Source organism: Arachis ipaensis, chromosome B10 (genome assembly GCF_000816755.2).
Source record: "Arachis ipaensis cultivar K30076 chromosome B10, Araip1.1, whole genome shotgun sequence".
Lineage (NCBI taxonomy): Eukaryota > Viridiplantae > Streptophyta > Magnoliopsida > Fabales > Fabaceae > Arachis > Arachis ipaensis.
In genome coordinates, this window is record NC_029794.2 from 37100507 (window position 1) to 37106024 (window position 5518).

Sequence of the window (5518 nt, forward strand, 5' to 3'; positions counted from 1 at the left end):
AAATACCTGAAATTACAGAAAAACACACAACTCATAGTAAAGTCCAGAGATATGAATTTTTCCTAAAAACTAATGAAAATAGACTAAAAACTAACTAGAACATACTCAAAACTATATGAAATTAACCCCAAAAAGCATATAAAATATCCACTCATCAAGCTTCAATGCTCAGCCCAAGCACACACCAAGTGGGCCCGAAAGAATATTTCTGCATTAATTACTTATTTCTGTAAACCCTAGGCTACTAGTCTTCTATAAATAGGACATTTTGCTATTGTATTTTCATCTATCTACACACTTGATATACTTTGATAGACCTTTTCACGTTTGGGGGCTGGCCTCACGGCCATGCCTAGACCTTGTTCTTATGTATTCTCAACGGTGCAGTTTCTACACACCATAGATTAAGGTATGGAGCTCTGCTGTTCTTCATGAATTAATACAAAGTACTATTGTTTTTCTATTCAACTCAAGTTTATTTCTTCTCCAAGATATTCATTCGTTCTTCAACTTGATGGATGTGATGATCCGTGACACTCATCATCATTCTCACCTATGAACATGTGCCTGACAACCACCTCTGTTCTACTAGCAATGGCTTGAATGCGTATCTCTTGGGTTTCTAATCTAAGATTGGAACCTTCGTGGTATAGGCTAGAATTATTGGCGGCCATTCCTGAGATCCGGAATGTCTAAACCTTGTCTGTGGTATTCTGAGTAGGATCTGGGAAGGGATAACTGTGATGAGCTTCAAACTCGCAATTGTGGGGCGTGTGACAGACGCAAAAGGATCAATGGATCCTCTTGCGACATGATCGAGAACCGACAGATGATTAGCCGTGCGGTGACAGCGCATTTGGAACGTTTTCACTGAGAGGACGGGAAGTAGCCATTGACAACGGTGATGCCCAACATAAAGCTTGCCATGGAAAGGAGTATGAATGATTGGAAGAAGGCAATAGGAAAGCAGAGGTTCAGGAGGAACAAAGCATCTTCATACGCTTATCTGAAATTCCAACCAAAGAATTACATAAGTATCTCTATCTTTATTTTATGTTTTATTCATCTTTTAATTATCAATTCTCCATTACCATCTGAATTAGCCTGACTGAGATTTACAAGGTGACCATAGCTTGCTTCAAGCCGACAGTCTCCGTGGGATCGACCCAGTGCACTTGCTGGTTAGTTGTGCAGAATTGTGACAAAGTGTGATTCATGTTTAAGAGCTCCAATTCCTTTGGCACCATTGTTGATGATCACAATTTCGTGCACCAGCGCTTTATCTCCCTGTTAGACACCTCGACTTGCCCATTGGTCTGAGGATGGTAGGCTGTTGCTACCTTGTGAACAATCCCATGCTTCTTCAGTAGACCTGCTAATCTCCTGTTACTAAAGTGAGTGCCTTGATCACTCACGATTGCTCGTGGTGATCTAAAGCGACAGATAATATGGTTTCTAACAAAGGAGACAACAATGTTAGCATCATCAGTACGTGTAGGAATTGCTTCCACCCATTTAGAAACATAATCTACATCTAACAGTATATATAAGAAACCACTAGAATTTGAAAATGGACCCATGAAGTCAATGCCCCAAACATAAAAAATTTCACAGAATAGCATAAGCTGTTGGGGCATCTCATCCCTCTTGGATATATTACCAAACCTTTGGCATGGGGAACAAGATTTACATAAAGCAGTAGTATCTTTAAAAAGAATGGGCCACCAGAATCTACAGTCTAAAATCTTTCTAGCTGTTCTTTGAGGGCCAAAATGTCCACCACTCTTAGAAGAGTGGCAGGCCTCTAAAATTGACTGGAATTCTGTTTGAGGCACACACCATCTAATTATCTGGTCAGCACCATACCTTCATAAATATGGATCATCCCATATAATATTTGGACTCGCTTTTCAGCTTGTCTTTTTTATGTTTAGTAAAATTGGGAGGGAAGGTATGACTAACTAGATAATTGGCTATAGGTGCATACCAAGGAACTACTTCAGATATTGCATGCAAGCTATCAAATGGAAAAGCATCATTGATAGGAGTGGAGTCATGCTGAATGTGCTCTAGGCGACTCAAGTGATCCGCCACTAAATTCTGGGAACCACTCCTATCTTTTATTTCTAAATCAAATTCTTGTAGCAGCAATATCCAACGTATTAACCTTGGCTTGGTCTCTTTTTTAGCTAATAAATATTTTAGAGCTGCATGGTATGAGTATACTACCACCTTAGTACCAAGTAAGTAAGCCCGGAATTTATCCAGAGGAAAAACAATAGCCAGAAGCTCTTTTTTAGTGGTAGTATAATTAGACTGAGCAGCGTCTAAGGTCTTAGAGGCATAAACAATTATGAATGGGTCCTTACCTTCACACTGAGCCAGCGCCGCTCCCACTGCATGGTTGGAGGCATCACACATAATCTCAAATGGCTGGCTCCAGTCTGGTCCTCTCACAATTGGAGCTTGAGTCAAGGCGATCTTTAGCTTATCAAACGCTTCTATGCAGTCCTCACTTAGCTCGAACTCAACATCGTTCTGCAGTAGTATGGATAAAGGCAATGCTACCTTACTGAAGTCCTTGATGAATCTCCGGTAGAAACCAGTATTAGAAATGACCAAGGAGCGAACGGACTTTCCTTACAGAGGAGGGGTAAGGTAAACTAGAAATGACATCTACCTTTGCTGGATCTACAGAAATACCAGTATTAGAAACAATGTGTCCTAGAACAATACCTTGTTTTACCATAAAATGGGATTTTTCAAAATTTAATACAAGGTTTGAACTAACACACCTGTCTAATACTCTAGCTAAACTATCCAAGCAAAGGTTGAAAGAATCACCGTACACACTAAAGTCATCCTTGAAAACTTCCATACAGTCCTCAATAAGATCTGAGAAAATACTCGTCATGCATCTTTGAAAAGTAGCAGGTGTATTACATAAGCCAAAAGGCATCCTCTTGTATGCATACGTTCCAAAGGGACATGTAAAAGTAGTTTTCTCCTGATCTTCAGGAGCTATATGAATTTGAAAATAGCCGGTGTAACCATCTAAAAAGCAGTAGTGTGATTTACCTGACAGGCGATCAAGCATCTGATCAATGAATGGCAGGGGGTAGTGATCCTTGTGAGTAGCCTGGTTGAGGCACCTATAATCAATACACACCCTCCAGGAATTCTGCACTCTAGTTGTCAGGAGCTCTCCATGTTCATTCTTCACTCTGTCTGTTTTTCTGTCATTAAAACTTTACAGACTTTTCTTTAGTTTTTATCTTTTCTTTAACTTTATATCTTTCCTTTATCTTTGCCTCACTAATATGTTTTTACCACTCCCTAAGTATTTTATGAAGGTAATTATGAGATTCTGCGCTTAAAGTTGTCTTTCTAAAGCTTTTACAGAAAACTGCCTTTTTCGCATTATTTTATTATTTTATTAAAATATTATTTTTAATTAAATATTATTATTTAATATTTTATTATTATTTATTATTTTATCTTTAAATTTTCAAAAATTAACTTACTTTTACTCTTAACCTTTAAAATTCACTTTTTACCACCCATAACTTTTAATATTTCTACTTTTACCACCCTAACTTCCAAAAATTACCATATAACCCCTCAAACAAAAAATTAATTACTTCCTTGTCCTTTTATGAATCAAAAAGGTGTTCATATTCAAAACCTTTTCAAAAAAAATCAGCTAATTAACCATAAATCCAAACTTCTTTTCCAGATATAAGACTGTTGTGACTCTAGACTTCTTGGGCACCACTTGTACTGGGCTAACCCATTCACTATCTGAGATGGGATAGATAATATCAGCTTCAAGTAGTCTGGTCACTTCCTTCTTGACAACTTCTAAAATGGTGGGGTTCAATCTCCTTTGAGGTTGACGGACAGGCCTTGCTCCCTTTTCTAAAAATATTCTATGCTCACAAACTTAGGGCTGATGCCTATTATATCCGCCAAGCTCCACCCAATTGGTTTCTTGTGTCTTCTCAGCACACTAAGCAGCTGCTCCTCTTGTTGGGAAGTGAGTTCCCTTGCAATAATAATTGGAAGCTTCTGATTATCCTCAAGGTAAGCATACTTGAGGTGGGGTGGAAGGGGTTTCAGCTCCATTTTCTACTCATGGCTAGGCACTGGATTATCTGGAGCTGGTGATGGTGGCAAAATGTCTTTATCTTGTTCAGGGGGCTTCCACACTTGCACCTTGCTCCATGTGCATCTCTTCTACTTCTTCTTGGTAAACTGCAGCTACAGGCTCATCAATGATGTCGCACTGGAAGATAGAATGATCTTCCGGAGGGTGCTTCATGGCTTCATCCAGGTTGAAGCTCACTGTTCTGCCATCTATCTCAAAAGAGTAAGTTCCTAAGAAGGCATCCAATTTAAACTTTGAAGTCTTCAGAAATGGCCTTCCCAGCAGGATGGATGATGGTCTTCCTGAGTCATTAGGGGGCATCTCCAAAATATAGAAGTCAATGGGAAATGTGAGACCCTTAATGCTTGATGAGCGGATAATTTATACGCTTTTTGGCATTGTTTTTAGTATGTTTTTAGCATATTTTAGTTAGTTTTTATTATATTTTTATTAGTTTTTATTTAAAATTCACTTTTCTAGACTTTACTATGAGTTTGTGTGTTTTTCTGTGATTTCAGGTATTTTCTGGCTGAAATTGAGGGACCTGAGCAAAAATCTGATTCAGAGGCTAAAAAGGACTGCAGATGCTGTTGGATTCTGACCTCCCTGCACTCGAAGTAGATTTTCTGGAGCTACAGAAGCCCAATTGGTGCGCTCTCAATTGCGTTAGAAAGTAGACATCCAGGGCTTTCCAGAAATATATAATAGTCTATACTTTGCCCAAGATTTGATGGCCCAAATCGGCATTCAAAGTCAGCATCAGAATTCCCAGCGTTAAACGCCGGAACTGGCACCAAAGCTGGAGTTAAACGCCCAAACTGGCACAAAAGCTGGCGTTTAACTCCAGGAAAAGCCTCCACTCGAAAATGCTTCAATGCTCAGCCCAAGCACACACCAAGTGGGCCCCGGAAGTGGATTTTTACGTCATTTACTCATTTCTATAAACCCTAGGTCACTAGTTCATTATAAATAGGACCTTTTGCTATTATATTTTCACCTCATGACACATTACACGTTTCATTTTGTATCTTCTACGGAATGAGTCTCTAAACCCCATGGTTGGGGGTGAGGAGCTCTGCTGTGTCTTTATGGATTAATGCAATTACTATTGTTTTTCCCATTCAATCATGCTTGTTCTATTCCAAGATACCACTTGTTCTTCAACCTGATGAATGTGATGATCCGTGACACTCATCACCATTCTCACCTATGAACGTGTGCCTGACAACCACCTCCATTCTACCTTCGATTGACTGTGTATCTCTTGGATTCCTTAATCAGAATCCTCGTGGTATAAGCTAGAATCCATTGGCGGCCATTCTTGAGAATCCGGAAGGTCTAAACCTTGTCTGTGGTATTCTGAATAGGATT